The following is a 23,974-nucleotide window of genomic DNA, read 5'->3' as shown; positions in this document are numbered from 1 at the left end:
TGGGCCTGGAACATGAATCCAGAGCTTAATGGGCCATTCTAATGTATGACAAAAATGCTTCTGTGAAATTAGGGAGAGAAAGGGATTTCTTTCAATTCCAGCTCTCAGTTTGCTCCTGCAGTGGAAGGACCTGAGTCCTTCTCCAATTTCTTTTCCTCCCTCTTCCCAAGATCCCCCACCCAATCCAGTCTGTCCCTCACTGGAAGAAGGGGCCAGGTGCTATTTTGTCTTTCTCCAGTCTTATCTAAGGTCTCCTAGCAATGCAGCTCCCACCTGACTCTCCAAATCTGTGGGCAGAGCCACCTGTACTCAGATCTGTTGGCACTCAGCTGACAGATTTGGAGGCTCTCTATGGGGCCTCAGAACAGTACTCCAAACTTTTCCAATGGCTCCTTTTTCTCCTCCCAAGTTGACCTCAAATACTTAGTTTCTATAATAACAGTCAGAGAAGGAAAACTCTGACTCCAGAAAACCTCCGCTGCCTTGCGGCATACCTCTTCAGGGGAAAGGCTAAGGGAGTAAACCCCGACAGAAAATCCGGAGCCGGAGTCCCTAAGGCGGTTTGACGTTGTAGTCAACACCGGCAACTCCTGCGGCGCACCTGAAGCCAAGCTGTATTGACTCCGTCTTTCCCTTGGACCCTTCAGCTGCGAAGAGAGGGGGGGTCTGCTGCATGGGCAACAGCAGACCCTCCATATCACCCTGCCCAGGCTCTGTAGCTTCAGCTTCACTGGAGAGGACACTCCAGCGTCATCGCAAGATGTCGATTCAACACGGGAGGAGACAGATACCGTGTCACTCCCGAGTCGGACTGCACAGCCATTCTCGGCGGTGCAGATAGACTCTTAAGAAGCTACACCATCGTCTCTCGAGACGGACGGCTGCCTACGACGACGACGACGATAATAACAGTTCTCCCTCTGGATAACTATGTCTGCCTAATTACCATGTAGAACAATAATGATATGAACAACACTAAATGTGTCAGGTTCACTTTGCTCAAAGTTCTGTGTTGTTACAACATCAAGCTTCATTTATGTACCTTGAGTCTTTAGCCTCTCTGGCTTCAGCCCCAGGTATGTGAAACGAGGGGTATGGATTAGCTTAGTGCTTCCCCACCCCACTTGGCTGGTGCTCAGAAACAGTGTTTGGCTTTTAGAAACAGAGAACCCTAACTTCTGCTCCCCAAATTCTGATCTAGTAGATCTGGCTTAGGGCTCCTAAATCTTAATTTTTTTCCCCCTTAAGTTTCCCAGGTGTTTCTATAGCATCCAATGCAAGGACTGGCATTTGGGAAATTCTGGAGTAGATCATCTCTGGGACCCTTCCCAAAATCCATTGATTCATTCATTGATTCATTCACTGCAGAAGGGACACTAGCAGAGATGAGGCTGGAGAGAGGAAAGGGACAGATGTGGCAGACATTTAATCTATTTTAACATGATTGGAATTTATGTCAAAAGTAACAGAAAGACATTGGAATGTTTTAAGAATGGGAAGCATGATCAGACTTTGTATTAGAAGCATACTTGTACAGTGTGGAAGCTGCACTGGAGGTGGGAGATGAGGAAAAGTCTCACTTATCTGCCTGAGATGCTGCTGCTGACCTGGATTGGAGTAGTGGCAGTAAGGGTGGAGAGTGGACAGATGGTGGCATTCAGAAAGTAGAATGGGGCAGGACGGGATGAAATTTTTCTTTGGATATGGATGTAGTGGATTATGTTTTGGTTTCCCTTCACTGTGTGGTTCTTTCTTGGTCAGTTCAGTGAGATTTTTACTCAAGTGCTGGTGAGTCAGAGAGGCAGGGACAGCGGAGCATCCATTCTAGAAGCAGCACAAGTAGTCATAACTTTCAGTTTTCAGAAGCAGCATAACAGAGGTCCAAGAGGACACCAGTGTCTGGTGCCAGCAGTGGTGCCATACCACCTGGGGCCCTGAGTTTGTCTGCAGTGATGAAGTTTTCACTGGACTGCTGCATGGGCTTGATTTGGTTGAAGCCCTAACAACATTTAGCTCTTTCGTTCCTGCCTATTTTGGGACTCTAATATCCCCTGTGATTCTGTAAGCTACCACACTACTCTCAGGAAATCGCTCTTCTGCTTACACTGCCCAAATTGTTCCTTACATCCATGATTCCCGACTGACACTCTGCATTGAAGACAAAAAGGCCCTGAGCAGCTGGGAACAGTTCTCCACTATGGTGAACACATGAAGAGGAGCAGGTTGTGAGAAAAAGACTCCCAGACGCTGCCGGTTGGCTTATGAGCTCAGCTCCTGATTTGCTTACCCTTAAAAAAAAAAAAGCTGAGACTTCCAGCCAAGATGGAGGTGTAGACAGAAATCCTGCATCTCCTTCCACAACTAAGAAGGAATACAACTACCTCAAAACTAGAAAAAACCAGAAGTTCCAGAAAATCAAACTGCATGGAAGTCCAGCAAACAAAGATATAATGTAGAAATACTCATCCAGACAGGTAGGAAGAGTGGAGCTGGGGCGGAGAGGAAACAGTGTGGTGGCAGCAAGAGTGGCAGCAGTGGCAGGACAGAAGGAAGCGCAGTCACACATTTTAAAAAGTCAGGAGGGACACCTGGTGAACGTTCCCAGCTCCTCACCTGACCTCACATCTAATGGTCCCAGCACTGGGGAAAATCAAGCCTCATTGCTTCTGACTGTGCAGACCAGTGGGGGTTGGGGTGGAGGCAGAAACTGCTGGTTTCAGCAGAGTCCGCTTGTTTAAAAGGCCCCCATGGTCCTAGAACATCTGCAGACCCACCCACTCTGGGAATGATGACCAGGGAAGCAGCTAGAGGGGTGCCAGTCCAGTGTGGAAGTGGGAGAGGTGCCTGGAAAAGGCACGAGGGCTGGGCAGGCAGCATTGTTCCCTCTTGGACCTGTCCCCCACATTCAGCACCACAACGTAGTGAAAGAGGTCGCCCTGTACTGATGAATTCCTAAGGCTCTACCCCTTACAATGTAACAGGAGCAACAGTTCTACCTGGGATGCAGAGGCAAACAAACACAGGAGCCTGTCAGAGTGAGAAGATAGAGAAGTATGGCTCAAAAAGGGGAACAGATCAAGGTTCCAGTGGGTGAACTAAGCGACGAGGAGATAGCCAACCTAACAGACACAGAATTCAAAACTCTGGTGATAAAGATGCTCACAGGCTTGACAGATATGCTTGAGTATGGCAAACGCATAAGAGAAGAAGTGAAGGCTATGCTAAGTGAAATGAAGGAAAATCCACACAAAGCCAATAGTGAAGAGAAGGAAACTGGGGTTCACATCAATGATTTGGGACATAAGGAAGAAAAAGAACAGTTAACCAGTGCAGAATGAGGAAGCAAGAATTGAAAAGAAGGAGGAAAACTTCTCAAATTTTTGAAGGAGTTGGACATACAGGTCTAGGAAGCACAGAGGGTCCCGGGTGAGCTGCAGCCAGATGGGATCACACCAGGATGCATCATGATCAAGATGCCAAGGATGAAAGATAAAGACAGAGTCCTGGGGGCAGCAAGAGAGAGGCGGAGAGTTGCCTACATGGGGGTGCCTATAGGACTATCAGCTGATTTCTCAGAGGACACTTTGCAGGCAGGAAGGGATTGGAAAGCTGTATTCAATGTGATGAAAGGCAACCTGCAACCAGGATTACTCTATCCAGCAAAACTATCATTTGGAATGGAAGGGCAGATGAAGTGCTTCCCAGACAAGGTGAAGCTAAAGGGGCTCATCATCACCAAGCCATTATTATATGAAATGTCAAAGGTACCTACTTAAGAAAAAGAAGATCAAAACTATGAACACTAAAATGACAACAAACTCACAACTATCAACAACTGAATCTAAAAAATAAAAACAAAATTCAACTAAGTAAACCAGAATAGGAACAGAATCATAGGTATGGGGATCATTTGGAGGGTTATCAGCTGGGACGGGGGAGGGGGAGAAATGGGGAAATGGTGCAGGGACTAAGAAGCATAATCAGTTGGTACAAAATAGACAGGGTGTTGTTAAGAATAATATAAGAAAGGGTGAAATCGAAGAACTTATATGCATGACCCATGGACATGAACTAAGGGGGGTGAGATTGCTGGAGGGAAGGGGGTTACCGAGCAGAGGGGAGTAAAGGAAAAAAAAAATTGGAACTACTGTAACAACATAATCAATAAAATATACTTAAAAATGTTAAGAAATAAGAAGCTTGGATTGAGCATTTCTTCACTATTGAGAGCTTTCTTTAAACTTTACAATTCCATTCAAACCTGAGTGGTCAAACAGTCCTTGCATTGGCAGACTATCAGAAACATCCCAGTTCTATTGCTGTTCTCATCTTCTGGAAGAAGAAGCCCTTAAAATAGTCTTCTAAGTGCTCTCCCAAATTTATGATATTCTTGACATCCCCAAGCTATTGGAAGTAGATGACACCAAGGACAAGAAAGTGCTTTATTATCTATAGAATAGGCTGGAAAAATCCTGGGCAGTACCTACTGATAGTACAATGGGGGACCCCTCCCAAATGGAATTTATTTATAAAAAATTGTGTATTTATTCTTACATGTTTGAAGTTCAGTCACCTTCAAAGCACTCTCCATCTGATGCAATATAACTATTAAGATTTTTTCCCACTGCTCAAAACAGTTTTGAACTCATCAATTCTGATGCCTTTTAGTACTTCTGCCATTTTTTGTTTCACCTCTTTCACATTGGCAAGATGTTTTTCTTTAGGGCTTTTTTTAATCTGGGGAAACAAAAAAAGTCACTTGGGGCAAGATGTGGTGAATAGGGAGGGTGGGGCATGAGGATAAAAATCTTCATTTGGTCAAAAACTGCTGAACACTCAGCATGGTGTGGGCAGGTGTGCTTGTAAATCACTCATCATGAAAACGGCAAATGCTCTGAAAGAGTCTTCAAAAAAATTAACTGAAGCCAAGTACAGCCTCTCAGAATAATACTAGCTGGTACACTGATACAGATAGATTTTTAGAACACTCACCTAACAGGGGAAGCCGTGCTATAAGTGACACGTCCTCCAGAGATCATTTTGATTTTTTGCGGGGGTCCTCTCTCATATTTCCCTAAATACAACTCCAGAAGTTATATATAAATCTATTGTTTTCTAAATTCAATCACTTTTCTCCTAGTTACCTAGTCATTTCCAAGACATTTTATTTTGTTTTCACATATATGGAAACTGCAGTGGCCACTGAAGCCAAGGTTTATATGTTTTTTGTTGTAGTAAAATATACATAAATTAGTTTACTTCTTTAACCCTTTTAAAGTGTACGGTTAAGTGGCAGTAAGTACAGTCACATTTTTTGTACAACCATTACCACCATTCATTGAGTTTGGGAAAATGAAGAAGCTTTTTTATTTTCCCAAACTAAAACTCTGTGCCTTCTAAGCACTAACTCCCTATTCATCCCTCTGACAACACCATTTTAACTCTCTGACTTCTCTGTGTACTTTATATAGGTAGAATCAGACAGTATTTGTCCTCTTGTGACTGGATTATTTTGCTTAGCATAATGTCTTCAAGGTTCACCCATCTTGCAGCATGTGACAGATCTTATTCCTTTCTAAAGCTGAATAATATTCCATTGTATGTGTATAGCACATTTTGTTTATCCATTTATTCATCGATGGACACTTGGGGTGCTTTCACTTTTTGGCTCTTGTGTATAATGCTACTATGAACATGGGTGTACAAAGAAAGAAAGGTATACATTTTTATGATCTCTTCTGATCAAGCAATTAAATACACTTGTAAAATGACACTTTAATTTATCTGTTTTGTAACTGTGAAGAATTGTGTAGTAGAATTTCATGAAGTAGGTCACACCTGTATTCTTTATTGTTCCAAGCTAGGATGATACAAAGAACATCTACAGATGTCAATTTCACACTGATGTAGAAAAGCCCACTGTCATCTACCAGTAAGGAAATCATCCTTTAAGGGTAAATTGCTCATGCAGATGTCATAACTCTCAGGTAACTCTCTCCGCTCTCCTATCTTAGTCAGAGAGAGTGCCTGACACTCTGTCCTTTCATTAAAAGGATCCACTCCTTCCTTACCCCTCCTTTGGGAGGACTAGCCTCACATACCTTCAGACCCTTCACTGGATTGTTCTGACACGGGGCTGTGGCTCTCTCAGCAACACCAGTAACCAAGAACTCTGCAGCTCTCTATGACTTTCTACACTTTGAGAGAAATAATGAAGTATAAAAGGACATGTTTATTTGCTTTTTCCCCACACCTCCTCTGCCTCAGGATTGTCACTTTAGGCATTCTCAGAGTTGTTTGCAAATGGGATAAGAACAGAATGCCAACAGACAGAGGAGGATGAGAAAAGAAAATAGGGGCTCAGTTTCCACCTGCAAAGTAAGTTTGGAAACATGGACTTGGAACACCACACAAAGGGTGTCCGCATTTCCTCCAGCATGTCTCTGAGTGACAGTTTCTGTAAGAGGGGAAAATGGTACAATGTCTTGAGCACCAGTATGTGTTGGTTGTCATTCACACTTAAAATTCATGATACCCTTGCTATCTGGGTCCCTGTCCCCATTTTACAACTGAGGAAACTGACACTCAGAGACATCCAGAATTTCCCAGGTCATGGAATTTGGACTGGAACAGAGCCCTGCATGACTCTGATGGTGCTGCTTCCCTCATCCTGCTCCGCTTCTGATCCCTCCACTGAGGGCATACCCCTTATGTTCTGTGGAATGATTTTCAGAAGGAGGGTTGTGACAGTGTGTCTCTCCCTCTGTGGGTGCATCAGGTTTTGACAGAGATGTGAGAGGGACCCTCCTTTCCAAGTCCCAGTCATGCCTCCCTCTCCAGCTTGGTGGTAGTTTTTGGAGCACAAAAGGACATTCTAGATATCCTTTATTCTCTATTGGCTCAGTTCTTTTTCACCTCATTTCCATGGGCCAACAAAATTCCCACCTGCCTCAACCCATCTTCTCCCCTAGCAGAGCTAGTGTCCTTGGGTTGGTACACCCCATGGAGGTCACATCTTGCTCTCTCTTCTGCCACTTAAATGAGCAAGCTACCCTCCCCACACTGGAGCAGTAGGTTGTGGTTTGTATAGCCCTTCCTCTTCTATGGTCCTCAACGCAGTCAGAGAGAAAAGTATTTTTAGACCCAATTTGAAGATGAGGACTCTGAGGCTCATAGAGATTAAATAACTCAGCCAAGGTCACACAACTGGTAGGTAACAGAGGCGGGACACCAATCAAAGTGCCCTGACTAGTTAGGAGAGTGGTGGCCTGTCTACTGGGGGGCTCTGTCCCTGGAACTCATATAGAGGTGCTGAGCTGAAGGCATTAAGTCCTTCCTTAAGTAGTTTAAACCTTGGAAAGAATGGCCTAAGGGTAGATTAAGAAGAGCTCTGGGGTTCCAACTATATCTGTAATGTTTTATTGCTTTAAAAGCAAATATGACAAAATGTTAAGATTCTTGATTGATGTAACATCTCCCTATGAAGCTTGCAGAAGATGTGGAACAGTCCAGATCCACACAATAGTACCAAAGGCAAGGAACAGGGGGAGAAGCATGGCATGTCTTCTTACCCCTTCTCCAGTTGCCCCCAAAAGATGGCTGTATCTGAGAAAAGTGCTGGCCTGTGCATGAGCAGGTGGGGGACTGTCCAGTGCTGGATCTCTGTGGAATCTGGAAGGTCATTCCAATGCTCCGGGCTTCCGCTCTCCACCCCACCCCTTCTAGAGCAATGAAAGTGGGGATTAGATGAATGCTAAGGTCCTTTCCAACTCTAATTTTCTATAGTTGTATGGGTTATTAGAGCAAATATAAACTTGATCTTTGTGGCCCTAAGTGGCTTGATTCTAGCCATGATGGACAGACTCCCTGCCAGGCAAGGTCAGTCCTTAGACCACATATTCCCCCTGCCTGGAATGCTGCACTGCCTTCTCCCTGTGGATCTGGGCTTCTTCAGTAACCAGTCCCTGTGAGGTCTCTTGTTTGTGCTCCACAGCTCCTGTTTAAGTCACAGGTGCTATGGTATGTTACACTATTTCCTGGAGGTCTCTATTCTGGATTGTCAGGACAAGAACAAGGGCCTGGTTTTATTTTTCTCTGTGACCCCAGAATCTGACATAGAGCCCACAGAAAGGAGGAAAGTCAATAATTCTTAAAGAAGAAAGAAAGGGAAGGGGGGGCGTTAAGGGGAGAGAAAGGAGATCGCTCTGCAGCCTAAACGACCCTGTGCAGAGGACCCCAGCGGAGCAACCCTTACCACCACCTCCTTTCCTTCCCCTCACTTCAGTTTGGAGTCAAAGGTAAGCTGGAACCCCAGAGCCTCCTTTTTGAATTTTTATTTCAGGTCAAGTCCAAGTAGACTTTCCTCTGGAAGAATCAAGCAACAAAAGAGAGTAAACCACAGGGTTTCCAGGAGCAGGGGTCAGAAAACGGACCTTGGACTTCCCTCTCCTCTTTCCGTGATTCGCTGGATGATAGTGCCTCCCCCCAACCAATCTTTGTTCTCTGACTTCTAAAGGAGGGAACACACACGAAGGCGATGAAGACACTTGTCATGGCATCGCTGCATACACAGGGTGTTACTTTGAGGGTCTGGGAGGTGGGGGGGAGTTCAACGCGCAGTAGACCGCTCAGTTCCTGCCTTGGCGCCGACCTGCCTCAAGGTCTGGGAGGGCGGCATACCCCACCTCCACGCCGCGCCCCCGCAAGCTCAGACGCTAGGTGCCCTCACACCTGCGCACAGTGGGACAAGGCGGGGCTTGTCCCAGGGGCGGGCCCGGGGCGCCCCGCGGCCAGGGCGGCCCCGCCCTCTCCCTCCCGTGCGCGGGTGGCGCACCGGCACAGAGGAGCAGTCCAGGCTCAGAACCCGAGTTGGCCGCCCTCGGCGTGCACCGAGCCGCCTCCACGCCTTGTCCCTGCTCAGCACGCCCACCCCACAACCCGGCCCGCCCCGCCTAGCCCCGCAGCACCGGGCCACTGCTCCCCGCGGGCCTGAGCTGGCCGAGCGGTTGCCCGCCGGAGCTCTGAACGGCGCGGCGGGGCTGGGAGCCAGGGACCCGCCGAGGAAAGCGGCAGCCCAGACGGCTGCCGGAGGGGCGGCCGCGCGTGGATGCGGCGGGTGCCGGAAACCTCGAGCAGCCGGTGCCCTCTCTGCCCCAGGGCACCCTATGGCTTGAAGGTAAGCGCCAGCAGGATGGAGCGCCAGGCGGCCCAGGGCCCAGTCAGGTCACAGGGACAGGAGGAGGGAGCTGAGAGGCCGGTGCTGCCCGGCCAGAAGTTTGGCCCCTCGGGCACGCACGGTCTGCCTCGGACCGCCCTGCCTTCGGTCCGGCTCGCCACGGACTTCCCGTCGGACCGCCTGCCCCGGGGCGGCAGTAGGGCACCGGAATGCAGGAGCGGCCATCCCCTCTCCCTCCCTCGGTATCCCTAGCGCTGCCTGGGCGGGAATCCTCGCGCGGGCGCGAGCGGGCGGGGCTGGGGCAGCCTCCCCACGGAACGCAGAGAGCTTGCCCTGCTCGGCCGCGTCTTCGGAGGGCAGGCGACTCTCGGCTATCTCGGGAGGGCATTTTCTGCTAGGCAGCCGAGCCCAGACCCCAGGGCGCGTGGTCAGAGGTTCTGACCGCTCCGTAGGGAGGAGGGTGGTTTTGGCAACACTTCATTTGTATGACCTGTGACTTTTCAGTTTCTAAAGACAGAAGCCGAGGATAGGGGGAGAAGCTGGTTCTGGCTTTACTCTCCCACTTTCTAGTGTGCCTCTGTCCTTGGTACTGAATTTCCGTTCTCCTTTGTCACTTCTCTGTTTGAGATCCAGCCCCGGAGGGAGGCTGGGGTTTTTGATGGTGGGGGGCAGGAGTGAGAGTGGCTGTCTGACTCTGCAATGGACCAAGAGCCCCGGAAGGGCGGGGTGCAGAGGCAAGAGGCAGCTCTAAGTACCAGACTCAGCGGGTCCCCCACCCTGTCTGAGAACAGCAGCCTGCGTGCGGTTCCTCTTGAAGAGCAGAGGTAAGAGGCTGCTTGTGCAAGTACAAAACAAGCTTCGCCATGGACACAAGTCACAGTACTGAAGCTCCCCAGGGATAGGTCTTCGCTCTCAGCCACAGGGAAGCTGTCTGAGCAGGTCACTGTTGCCCCACCTGGCACCCACTACTTTCTGTGCTAGGGGCTCCTGAGATTGGTGAGGTACAAGACACTTTGTGAGTCTCTTTCCATTTTCTTCTGCAGATCCAATCAGTTCTGGGTTTTTGACCAGGCTATACACCTTTCAGGCTAATCCTTGCTCCTCCCCAGGAACTAGATTTTTCGTGATTCTCCCTCCTTCGGATGCATATTCCTGATTCATCCTGCAGAATTAGGACCCGTTGAAAAAGAATCATTCTTTTTATCTTCCCCTTGTTGCTGCTGTTTGATGAGGGTGGGAAGAGAGAGAGGCCAGAATAAATGGAACCAATTACAAGAGAATCAGCAAGTGGTTTTCTGGGTCCCAAACCCTTGTCTTTGATTTCTCTGCTTAGTGTTAAAAATTCCTAACATATGTGATTGTGAGGGGAGGTTTATGTTACCGCTGAAATAAAAATCTGACAAGGAAGATGTTTGAGAAGGGTAGACCTAGTGCCAAGTGAAAGCGAGGATAGCTCAGCCTTGTTCTCTCTCTATTTTAAAAAGATTTTATTTATTTATTTTTAGACAGAGGGAAAGGGAGGGAAAAGAGAGGGAGAGAAACATCAGTGCGAGAGAGAAACATCAATCGGTTGGCCTTTGTATGTTGCCCACAACCCAGGCATGTGCCCTGAGGAGGAATCGTACCAGGAACCTTTCACTTCACTGGAAAACACCCTACCAACTGAGGCACACTGATCAGGGCCAGCTTTGCTCTCTTGAAGAACATTCTGAGTTTCTTCTACCTTCCCTGCACAGTCTGGGGATGAAAGGTGCCTGGTAACTGGGGGATTCTGATTTATTGTAGAGGTCTAGGGCTTTTCTCCAAGGTCATTTTTTGTTTTAATGAACTCCTTACATCTGATTCACCTGGAAATCTCGTTAAGATGCATATTTTTGGTTCTTCCTAGAAGAACTGCTGAATGAGAATCTCAAACTGAGGCCCAGGAAGGTACTGTATATTTTAACTATGTTTCTGGGTAATTCATATGTACACTGGGTTAAGAAATCACCTCTCATAAAAGTTCTGACTCCTTTGACTAGAAGAAACACAATTAAGGTTTTTCATTCAACCCTTCTTTGCCTCCTTCAGTTATACACATTAAATTTTTTCAGGTGTAGGGACCATTCCCCTGATTAAATTCCTTTGCTGCAATAAAGGGTGTAGCGCATTCTCCTCTCCCCCAAGATCTTCATGGACATTTCTTTCCCTAAAACAGATTTTGACTTCTCTAAGAATCTTTGATATGGCTTCAGGCTGACCTGTGCAAAAACTACCATCCCCCTCTGAAGGGCCAACCCAGTATGTTCCCCCTACACCCCACCCCTTCAGAGGGAATTATTGTCTTTCATTATGTATGTGCTGTGATCTGCTAACCCAGCTGCTTCTGGAATACCAAGGAGTGATTAGTTCAGCTTAGTAGCACATCACGTTCCCCAAGGCTGGTAGCCACTCGTGCCTTGCCAGCAATGACTTATTGACTCTATTGATTTGGTTCTTGTACTCTGTAAGCTAGGAAGCTTGTGGGGGTGAGTAAGTGTAGTAATGATGCTTGTGGGCTAGACAGTCTTCTGTCTTCACATGCAAGGTCACATTATTTTTGTCTAGAACATGCAATGATGTAGGCAAATCTGAACTTGAGAGAAACCCTTCTGTTTCTCCTATATCAGGGTAAACAAAGTGATCTCAGGGGCTTATAAAAAATATGAACTCCTATATACCTGGGATTGATCTGCTGAATTTATACTGGTCTGAGGTCACTGTTTTCTGGGTAAATATGTGGAAGGGGAAAGAAATGTAGACTTGGCCTGGAAACAGCAAATAAAGTCTCATTTTGGTATTGAAAAACCATGACTGTGAAGAGAACATGGGCAGGGGGAAGTAGAGAATGGAAATGATGAGGGCCCTGGCTGCTGTGGCTCAGTGGATTGAGCGTCGGGCTGCGAGCCAGGTGTCGCTGGTTCAATTCTCGTCAGGGCACATGACTAGGTTGCACGTCAGGTTCCCAGTTGGGGGCACGAGTGAGAGGCAACCACACAGTGATGTTTCTCTCCCTCTCTTTCTCCTTTCCCCTCTCTAAAAAATAAAAAATAAACAAATAAATTATTTTTTAAAAAAAAAAGAAATGATGAGACTTTCTTGAGCCACCACTCCCAGTGACTCATATTTTCTGACCTGCCACCCTCCATTTCTTTCTCCCTTGGGCCTTACTATCTACTAAGCTCCAGCAGTGAAACTGTTTCAGCACTTAGGAAGAGAAAGAAAAATCCAAGTGGAGGTTTTACGATGCCAGGACTGAAAGTACCAGATTGTATATCACAGGTCATAGAAACCTAAGATTTGAGGTCTTGAAAATAACACAGAATGGCTGCCCAGTCAGTTGCATTTTTCTCTGGGACATCTTAGATTATTTGGGCTCTTCAGAGGTCATTCTAGACACCCCAGACCCCAAACAGAAAAGCTTTTCCTTTAGTCCAGAAATATGGTGGTCTCTTGCTTATTATTAAAGTTTTCCAAAAAAAGAGTCATGTGAGCTTTCTTGTTCCAGCACCATGATTGGGCTCAGCAACCAAAGCTTCTCTGTCCTATTAGGAGCTCTGCTCAGAAAGAGAGCATCCTGCGTCTAGGAGGTGCTTGGAAAGCACATACAGCAGGAAGGGCACAGTTTGGTTAAGCTTCTCAGCAGACATCCTCCCCTGGATGTGGCCACTCATTTAGCTGAATCCTAGCATGATATTTCCTTCTCCTTACCCTCAATAGAGCATCTAATGGCCCTGGGGGGACTCGATGCTTTGGTTTTGGGAGAGTCCTCTAGCTCTCCAGAATACTAGATGGATCCACTAAAGGTGCGCAAGTTGCTTATTTACCAATTTGGGGTGGTAGATGGATATCTCCAACATTTTAAATTACTCTAATAGCATTGGGATCCAGTATTAATATACCCTGCCTCTCACCTGTTGCCATCACCAATGTAATTGGAGATTTAAAAAAAATTTTTTTTTTAAACAATGCAATCACACTATCTAAATCCACAAGCTCAGAAAATAGCTTGATTATAGTGTCAGTAATGTGGGTGTAGGAGTAGAACTACAAGATTTAGCCTTTTGATTTGTTCCTGTTTTGGTCCAGAAAGAGAGAAATTTGTCATTCTGATCTGGATATATTTCTTCTTCTTTATCTTTTCACCTCAATTTGATAAATGAGTTAAATCCATACCCTTGGCAGCTGGGATGTCCCCTGGGAGGGCATAGCCTCCTCTCTCCCTGGGAGACATGGAAATGTTTCTCTGTGGAGGAACAGAGGCCCCTGCTGGCTTCAGTGTAAAGGGAAGAGCCATAGGTGATGCACTGGGGACTCTCCCATCTGCTGGATGGAAGACACTGTGTTAGAACAGTGTCCCAGAGTCTGAGACCTGGAGTCCCATGGGACACCTGGGAGAATGTGGGGTAGTGTATTGGCTTTGGAGCTGAAGAGAAGTGAACTCAGGGGTCCCTCAGAAGAGGCTGATGTTAGCTATGCACATATAAGGCAACGGTTTAGTGCAGTTGGGGCAATTTTATCATAATCTGAAGGCACCTGTAGGAATCTTTATTTTTTTCAGGAGGAGATGGGGAATTCTTTGCTGTCTGCTCTGATGAGGAGGGGGTGGAGGGAGAACCCTGGCTTACCCTAGAGCCCTCTGAGTGATGTCAGCCTGCTCACAGACACAGAATGGTGAGTGAAGTCAGGCAATGTCAGTCCCCAGGGCCCTGCCAATAGGTCCTCAACAGCTTGGCATGCATGCCCACCAGGGCCCTGCAACTCAGTGTGCAGCTCAGATGTACAGAACAGCAACCATGGCCCCAGGGACACTCCCCTGTGCATGTCTGGAGCCAAAGTGAATCCTGGGGTCTGTCCATTCATCATTGGGCTCCTTTAGAATGTACCTGCCCTTCTTATCTCCATCCTGCTTTGTTGTTATTATTTGGATTCCAAGTGACCCAGCAGGGGAAAGGCATTAGAAATGAAATTATTTTTGTTGTGCACCATATAATTGCCTCCTCTTCTTTCTGTTAGTCCAGGCAGCAACATCACTAGCAATTCCTTAGGAACTGCTACTGAGAAAGTGGCTCACTCACAGACTTCCTTAGAAGGTCTACTTTTGACAAGTGGTCCTGCTCACCATTATCTCCCTCACTGGTCTCATCATCGCAACACCTAACATTTGTCACACACTTGCTGTGTGCAAGGTACCATGCTGAGCACTTGACATGTGTTTTTAATTTCAACTTCCCACCTGCAACAATGCTATGAAATAGGCACCATTATTATCCCCATTTTGCACAGGAAGAAGCATGGGCTTATAGAGGTAGGTGGCTTGCACTAGGTCAGAGGAATAATATGCAGGATGAGATTTAAAGTCAGAGTGATGCCAACACAATAGCTCTCTCTGACCAACATAAGTGGCACACAGAATAAGAAAGGAAGGAGAATAGTGATAAGTAGGTACTTTCTTTGATATAATGAAGTGACTGAACTTTGCATGTGATACCAGGGAAGGTATCTTAAAGTTAAGGACCATCAAAAAAGTGTTGTTCTGTACCTGGATCTGGGCCCCTTTGGGTGAAATGCATTGGGAATGAACCTCAGCAAGCAATGGGCACAGGGGAAGGAGGCAGGAACAGAAGGGAGGCAGGGTCAACTAAGCTCGAGGACTTCTTACCTCACTATGAGTTTTACAAATGACATTTACCAGCATTTGGTCCCTTATTTTTTAAAAACAATGCAAAATGATAGTTAAGCCTGTGAGCTCTAGAGTTAGATGGCCAGAATTTGAATCCCAATTTCAATATTTACTAGTTGTGTTATCTTAAGCAAGTTGTGTTGCCTTAAGCAAATTGGGCTTCTCATCTATGAGGTCTGTACAAAAAAACTCCAGCCATTGTTAATATAATGAGAACATTTTGCAGCCAAGGAAAGTGCACTAGAATGTACATGTGAACAATGACTACTTCACTGTGCTAGCCAGTAGGGGCGATAGACACTGTCGAGTGAACATGTGTACTGTGTGTCCATTGCATTCAAAATGAGTGAGTGAATAGAGCAACGAATCTGTGTCAAATTTTGTGTTAAGCTTGAAAATTCTTCTGCAGAAACTATTCATATGACTCAGAAGTCTGCAGCTATGGGCAGCTGGTGATTGGTAGCTTCATCATGACAAGGTGCCCACTCATACATCATGTCTCATGCAAAGTTTTTTGGTGAAACATCAAATCACTTAGGTGACTCAGCCCCTCGCAGCCCAGATTTGGTGCCCTGTGACTTCTGGCTTTTCCCAAAACTAAAATTACCTTTGAAAGGGAAGGAATTTCAGACCATCTATGATATTCAGGAGAATATCATGGGGCAGCTGATGGCGACTGGGAGAACTGTGTGAGGTCCCAAAATGCCTACTTTGAGGGGAACTAAGCATCATTGTCCTTTGTACAATGTTTCCTATATCTTGTATCTTCTTCAATAAATGTCTTTATTTTTCATATTACATGGCTGGATACCTTCCAGACAGAGTGGGGTTGCTCTTTGGATGAGGTTCAGGTGAACTCTTGTCTTGCCACATGCAAACCAGGAAGAGACACTGGTCTCCATGGTGAAGGCTTTGCACCGCCTCATGTTTCTTCCTGGCTTTCCAGGTCCTTCATATGCTTCCTCATGGTTGGAGCCTTCTTGATTGGTATTGTCACATAGAATGATACACTCTGGCACAGGTCAGTTTTTATTTAAAATGAAAAATAAGGAGACATAACAGTACACAAGGATAAAGAGACTTCTTTCTTCTTCTCCTTTTGAGAGGGCCAAAGAACCTCACACTGAGAAGATCTTTGGAGCTGGCAAAAATACATATTTTGGGGTCATTAATAGCAGGAGTAAGTGCCACACATTTTTTGGATGAAGCATGGTCCTGCCTGAGAATGGGATGCAACACAATAGCTTCTAGGACTCTTCTACCCTGAAAGCTATTCCATGACTTTGGCTTTTTCTTTTTTTTCTGTGAATCCTTCCTTGGGGAGGACTTTTTCCTAATTGATGCAGCTACTACCGATCACTTAAAGAGGCTTATTGTTCAGTGAAGGTAGGAGATTTCTGAGGGCATGGCAGGTGTTCCATTTCCTGGTCATCTTCCTCAGGTCATGTGGTCATTACCTTTTAGAACTCTGAGCTTCCTCAGTTCTTCCATTCATGTATAGCAGGGTCAACAAGAGAAGTGTATTGACATGCAGAAACTAGCATCCAGGGTCCTGAGAAGAGGGTGTCAGGCCCCCTAAAGAAACAGAGATAGCTTCATATACATCTTTCCTTGGGTAATGTGTATAGTGGAAAGCCTGGTCTTTGTGGATGACTAATGGCACAAAATATTCTCTGGTGAGCTAGAGGGAGTTGGAGGGAAGTGATGACTACTTTCTATGGATCCATGTTGCCCTAAACACATTCTGAACCCTTCCTTAGTTACATTCTGTGGTAGCCAGCCTCCTAGATGCCTCTCAGTAACTCCATGCTTCCTAGTATTCATGTTTTTATGTAATCTCTTTCTACATTAAATAGGGAAGACCTGTATACAAGTAGCATCATGCCTAAATGATGGTTGTGACTTCTGAAGATAGGTCATGACTTCCACCCTATTCTTTCTTGGATCACTCATTCTGGGGGAAGCCAGCTTCCATGTCATGAGGACACTCAAGCTGCTCTATAGAAAGGTCTGCACAGCAATATCTGAGGCCTTCTGCCAACAGCCAAGTGAGTGGACCATTTTGGAAGCATGTCTTTCCTCCCTGGACAAGCCTTCAAATGATTGTGGCTACTGATAAGGTCTTAATTACAACCTTGTGAGAGACCCTGAGCTAGAACCACCAATCTGAGCTGCTTGAATTCCTAACCCGTAGAACCTGTGAGATAATAAATTTTTGTTGTTTTAAGTTGCTAGATTTTGGGGTAATTTATTATGCAATAGTAGATAAGTAATATATTCTCTGAAATTATTCTTCATGAAGTTATTCAAACATACCTTTTACAATGACATAGAACCTGTTCCCTGTCCATGTCCTGTACATGTAGAAAGATAGATTCCTCTTACCGGATTAAAATTGCTTCTGTGAGCTTCAAAGGATGCCCTCTGTTTTAGTTATTGTGAGATTTGGAAGTGTTCATGTTTGACACAGTATGATCATGAGCCTCTCAGCCATCATCTTACCAGATCAGGTTACTGAGTTCTGTATTCTTCCTTTCTATACTCACTCTTTTCTGGATGTCTTCTGGTATGGCAACCACTCAATATGCATTTTGCTTTTAATCTCATTGAATAAATATTATTGAACATCTGCTAAGTACTAAGCATTCATCTTGGTTGAAAGTACATCAGTCAACAAAACAAAGATCCCTGCTCTCTTGGAACTTACATTTTAGTGGGAGGAAAAAAATGATAAAAAATAAATATTAAAAGTAAATTAATGAGTATATTAGTAAGCAGTAAGTACCTGGGAAAATAAAAAAATCTATTAGAGTTCGATGATGTGGAGTGCTGAGAGGTGAAGAGAGAGGAAAGTTTACATTATTAAATCGAGTGGACCTCCCTAAGAAAGTGACATTTGAGAAAAGACATAAAGGATGTCTGAGACTGAGTTACTCAGGGAAGAGCCCTTAAGGCAGGAAAAATTATTAGCCTGCTTGCATTTTTAAGCATTTTAACAATTGTCTTATCTCCTGCAGAACAATAATAAGACTCTGCATTTGGAACTGCCTTTTAATTTTCAAAACCCATGAGGCAATAGTAATCTCTTTGATTTGTAAATAACTTTTACATACACTACCCCTGTAGGTCATGGTCACCACTGCTATAACCATTATTTTGCAGATGTGGTCACTGAGGCTCAGAAAGTTTAAGTGAAATTTACTTAGGCTCACAGATTTGGAAAGTACTGCAGTTACTGCCTTTTCACAACTCTGTGCTCATTTCTTATGTGACCATCTTAGTGCTTAATGTGAATCTTTCAATTGTGCATGTCTGTCTTTCTCACTAAACTGACAGCCCCTTGATATGGTCTGTTTCATACTTTCCAGAACCTATTATAACCTAAAATGGTGCTAAGCACTTGGTGGCCACTTAGATTGTTGAGTAGATGGGTGAGTGAGTAGGAGGGTGCGTGAGGAGGTGAGTGATGGCTTATTTCTCCCCACTTGAAGTTCAACAATAGTGTCTGGAAGTAGCTGGGCACCCTCCACAGGTTGAACGGGTCAGCAAGATACTCCAGACCTTCTCTTTCATCTTCAGTTAGTGCTCTACATTGTTGTTTGACTGGAAATTCCTCACAGTTGTCATAGGGCATGGAAGTCTGGGGATATTGAATAGTTAGATCCTGCTTCAATCAGACACACCCATAAAGAAGAAAGTATTGGGAGAACTGTCAAGGAAATATATATAGGTTGGTGCAAAAGTAATGTCCGACTTTTTAAAAGAAAGTTTTAGACAGTTTTTATTAAATTTGTGCCTCTTCTTATAATTTTTTTGATTTCACAGTGACTAATGTATACCTTATTTTTCAGATTATCAAAGTATTGTTCATAATCACCCGCAATATTTGCACCCATGTTTGTCCCATCTAAAGACCACATTAGAAACGTTTTACTCTATGAGTTCCATAAAGGTGCCAATGCAAGTACAGCAGCAAAGTCTTTTCAGAGCACTTATGGGGATGATGCAGTGACTGAAAGAAGTTGCAGGAGGTGGTTTTCCCATTTCCAAAGTGGGGATTTCAGTTTGAAAAACGAGTCAAAAGAGGATCATCCAAAAAAACTTGATTCCAAAGTGTTGGAAGCTGTTGTCACAGAAAACCCCATCATTACCACTAGGGAACATGCAGAACAATTTAACGAAGCCCATACAACCATGCTACACCAACTGAAAAGGATCAGAAAGGTTTCAGTAGTTGGAAAATGGGTCCCACACAAACTGTCTCCAGAGAATCTGCAACAGAATGTTGCTTGTTGTGAATCATTGCTTTCACGACACCTTCAGGCACCATTTTTAGGTAAGCTTTTTACAGGTGCTGAGAAGTGGATCCTTTACCATAACGTTAAATGCTGCCAATCATGGATCAGTTGAGGAGGAAGAAGAGTACAAGAACCAAGAGGAGGACTTTATCCAGAAAAGATCATTTTGAGCGTATGGTGGGATATGGAAGGAATTGTCTATTATGAACTGTTAGACAACAATCAAACAATTACTGCTAATCTTTACTGTGAACAACTTCATCATTTGAAAGCAGCTTTGAACCAAAAACAACCCTCCTTAGTCGACAGAAAGGGTGTCATCTTCCGTCATGATAATGCTCATCCTCACACAGCTCGACTCACCAAAAATTTCTTGAAAGAGATTGGTTGGGAAATATTGCTTCATCCTCCATATTCTCCTGACCTTGCTCCTTCTATTTTTTTATTTTTTATTCTTATTTTATAGATTATGTTGTTACAGTTGTCCCTGTTTCTTTTCCCCCTGCTCCCCTCCACCCTGTGACCCCCCTTCCTCCATTTGTCCCCCACCCAAGTCCATGCCCATTGGTTGTGCATATAGTTCTTCTCAACATCATCCTGTCTACTCCACTCCCTCCTACTATGCTTCTTAATTCCTGCATCATCTCCCTCCCTTTTTCCCCTTCCCCCTCCCCACTGACCTCCCTGCAATATGTTCCCATACCTATAATTCTTTTTCCCCTCTCGTTGCCTACTTAGTTTGCCTTTGTTTCGATTCCCTAGCTTCTGCTGTTGGTTGTGTTGATACAGTTTTCATTTTAATGTTCATAGTTTTGATCCTCTTTCTCCTAAACAAATCCCTTTAACATCTCATATAACAGTGGTTTGGATCTAATAAACTCCATCAGTTTTACTTTGTCGTGGAAACACTTTCTCTGCCCTTCTGTCCTGAATGACAGCTTCTCTGGATAGAGTAATTGTAGTTGTAGGTTTTTGCTTTTCATTATTTTGAATATTTCTTGCCAATCCCTTCTTGCCTGTAAAGTCTCCTTTAAGAAATCCGCTGATAGTCTAATTGGGACCCCTTTGTACATTCTTCTTATTTTCTCTCTTGCTGCTTTTAAGATTTTCTCTTTATCTTTAATTTTTGACATTTTGATGATAATGTGTATTGGTGTGGTCCTCCCTGGGTCCAGCCTATCCGGAACTCTGTGCTTCCTGGACCTGTAAGTTCATTTCCTTCCCCAAGTTAGGGAAGTTATGCTTCATTATTTTTTCACATAATTTTTCAATTTCTAGTTCTTCTTCTTCACCCTCTGGCAATCCTATAATTTGAATGTTCATTCACTTATAGCTATCCCAGAAGTTTCTGAGCCTCTCCTCATATTCCTCACTTTTTGTTTAATCTTTCTGCACTGGTTGACTGTTTGTTCCTTCCCTATGTTCCGATTTGTTGATCTGATCCATGACTTTCCCTTCCTCACCACTTGTCTTGTATGTATTTTTGTTCATTTCAGCAAGACTAGTCTTCATTCCTTTCCTGTCTTGATTCAGCCCAGCCATTAGGTCTGTATAGCCTTCTGACTGTAGCTCTGAACTGAGCCTCAGAAAGATTCTCTATTTGTTCATTGGTTAAGGCCTTTATTTGTTTTTCGTTAGCTGTGTGATTGGTATTTCAATCATTAATTCTGCCATTCTGACCATTTTGTTTACCTTTCCTTCTTGGGCGGGGCTGTCACACCTCCTGTGCTATAGGGAACAGAGCCCCGTGCACTCATCACTACTGGGCAACCCTTCTCACTACACTGTGGCGCTTTGCATGGGGGCGGGGGTCCAAGATGGATTCCTGCTGTTACTCTCCGCTGAGGAACTGGGAGCCTCCTCCTCCGGAGGTCCACCCTCCAGGCCTCACAATCCGAGACAATGGGATCTGCCTTCCCGGCATTGGAATTGCCAGCTGATGGGTCTGGTCTGCAGCCAGGGCCGGCTCCCAGGCGCTTCTCTCCTCCCCCCAGATCGGGTGTCTGCTTGCCGGGTCCTGCTGTTCACTGCTGTGGCTGCCACCTCCAGCACAGTTCGATCTTTTAGCTGTGGTTTCACCCTTCCTACCAGTCCGGACGAGCACCACTTGTTTATGACTTCATATGTTGAACTTCCATGTAGCTTTATTTTCTGGAACTTCTTGGTATTTTTGGTTTTGCGGTAGTTGTAGTCCTTCTTAGTTGTGGAGGGAGACAGAGCATGTTGCTCAGTGCCTCCATCTTGGCTGGAAATTCTGCTCCTGATTATCACTTGTTTAGGGGACTACCGAACCATTTTGATGGTCTTAGGTTGACATCAAGAGAAGAGGTTGAAAATGAGTTGGATTCATAGTTTGCTTCAAAACTTAAAGAATTTACAAGCTAGTTTACAGATGGAATGAGGTTCTAGAAAGCAAAAGAGTTTATGTTAATGAATAAATATTTTCATAATCTTGGGCTTTTTCATTTTAAAAATAGACCTTGAAATCGGACATTATTTTTGCACCAACCTTATAGGTGTGTTGGTCCAGGTCAGCCTGGAGACCTTAAGACAAATAGGATGGAGCAATTGTTGAGGGTTATCTTTGGGGCCCTGGGTGGTTTGTTTTGAATCTGGGATTTAAAATTTGGAGAACTGGGCTGATCCTTAATTTAAATGGTACAGATAAGCATTACTTACCTAAGGCCCTTCAAAAGCAATGACAACTTGAACCAGTCTTTCTAAGAATTACTTCTAAAAAATGTGATACCCACCCTCTGCCCATCCAGCTTTCAGCATAACAAAGTGATTCAGAGGATGAACTTGGAAGCCAGACTGATGTAGGCTCAGGTCTGCACTCTGTCAGTAACCAGCTGTGTGACCTCAGTCAAGTTACAATAACCCCTTTGAAATTCAGGTTTTCTTTCCTTCATAAAACAGAGGTAACTATGGCACTTACTTCATAAGGTTTTACATATAAAGTGTTTAGCCTAGTACTTGGCACATGGTAAGCTCTAAATAAATGTGCACTATCATTATTCTTATTATAATCATTGGGAAGCATAGAAATGTCTACAGATCCTTCTCAAATTTTGTCATCCCTCTTCCGGTGTTTGCCACAGTGCTTGGTCTCAGATAGCTTTATCAAAATTTCCCTAATTTAACCAGCTCCTAAAATCATCCTCTTGTCCTTTCTTCCCATTTATTACTCAGCTCTACTGTATTGCCTGGGAAATACTGATAAACACAGATAAAGTGAAGTGTAAAGTAGGACCAAGTTGGTTCTTATATATCTTTGAGGGATTCACAGCTTTGAGTAAAGCCATCAGCATTCTCATTTCTTATGAATTCTTCAGATTGTAGGCAAGTTAGTGCTCAGTATAGTAAATGACACACAAAAGCCCTTTGGATGCTATATTATTGTCACTAATAATAATATAATAAGATGTAGTGATAACTCACTGGTCACGTCTGAGCATGGAGCAGCAAGGAGGGGATTGGGGAAGAGGTAGTTCTCCTGCCCTACACTGGGCACATGTGTGTCAGGTGGTAGGCTGTCAATAAATAATTGCCACATGAGTGAATGATTACTGTGCTCTTGCAGAGCAGGCTGAGATTTGCTCAAAAGCTGATACATCACATTTTAATGGATCTGGGTTCCCCCATCCTGAAGGAACTGGATGGCAGGCAATCGTCCTGGAGAAAGCAAATGTCCATTGCCTTCCTTTCTAAGCACTTTTGCTTGGCTCCTAAACGTGATAGTAAAACTGTGTGGAGCAGAATGCCTGCAAAACTGTGCAGTTTCCCTGAACCCCAAGGCATCAGGAAAGTCTCCTGAGGGAGTGGGGAAGGGAGCAGACCTCTCTGCAGAGCTCACAACTGTGAGCCTTAAACATTGTAGGAATATGTAATCTCCAGGGACTATTAGGTTCCTCAGGCAGCTGTAACAAAGTAGCACAAAATGGATGGATTTAAACAACAGAAACTTACTGTTTCTCAGATCTGGAGGCTAGAGGTCTGAAATCAGGAGGCTAGAGGTCTGAAATTAACTGCCAGCAAGGCTCTAGACCAGTGGTTCTCAACCTTCCTAATGCCGTGATCCTTTAATACAGTTTCTCATGTTGTGGTGACCCCCAACCATAAAATTATCTTTGTTGCTACTTCATAACTGTAATTTTGCTACTGTTATGAATCATAATGTAAATATCAATTGAACATAACTAAAGCATAGTGATTAATCACAAAAACAATATGTAATTATATATGTGTTTTCCAATGGTCTTCGGCAACCCCTGTGAAAGGGTCGTTCGACCCCCAAAGGGGTCGTGACCCACAGGTTGAGAACCGCTGCGCTAGACTCTCTTGCCTCTTCCAGCTTCTCACGGCTCTTGGTGCTCCTTGACTTGTGGCAGCATAAGGCCAGTCTCTGCTTCCTTCACCACATCGACCCTCTCTCCCTGTTTCTGTCTCCTCTCCTCTTCTTATAAGGATACTAGGTATTGGATTTAGGACCCAACCTCATCCAATGTGATCCCATCTTGATCCTTAACTATTTAATAATTATCCTTAATTACATCTGCAAATACCCTATTTCCAAATAATGTCACATTTTTATGTTCGGGATGGACATGAATTTGGCCGGGAGGACACTGTTCAACCCACTGCAGGGGTCTTACTACCTTGCTGGTCTTTGCAGACATCTTCGTCTGCTTCCAGGGTGGGACCATTTTCCTCCTGGTCACCTGTTCTTGGAACAGCTGCTTGATTCTCTAACCGAAGCCTCATCTCCTGAGTTAGAAGACAAATAAGGACAAGAAAATG

The 23,974-nt window shown here is 44.7% G+C and overlaps 1 protein-coding gene across 1 annotated transcript in view; it reads left to right on the top strand.

The window, feature by feature from the left end:
- The first annotated feature begins 8,942 nt into the window (after nt 1-8,942).
- Nucleotides 8,943-23,974, top strand: part of DRD2 (dopamine receptor D2) — a 75,001-nt gene continuing 59,969 nt past the window's right edge. Inside the window, exon 1 of the mRNA XM_090267890.1 lies at nt 8,943-9,175. The gene's annotated coding sequence lies outside the window, so the exon portion shown is untranslated. The remainder of the gene's footprint in view (nt 9,176-23,974) is intronic.

Source organism: Furipterus horrens, unplaced genomic scaffold (genome assembly GCF_987537825.1).
Source record: "Furipterus horrens unplaced genomic scaffold, mFurHor1.1.pri manual_scaffold_2, whole genome shotgun sequence".
Taxonomy (NCBI): Eukaryota; Metazoa; Chordata; class Mammalia; order Chiroptera; family Furipteridae; genus Furipterus; species Furipterus horrens.
Note: the sequence above shows the minus strand (reverse complement) of the source record. Positions and strands in the feature narration are given on the sequence as shown.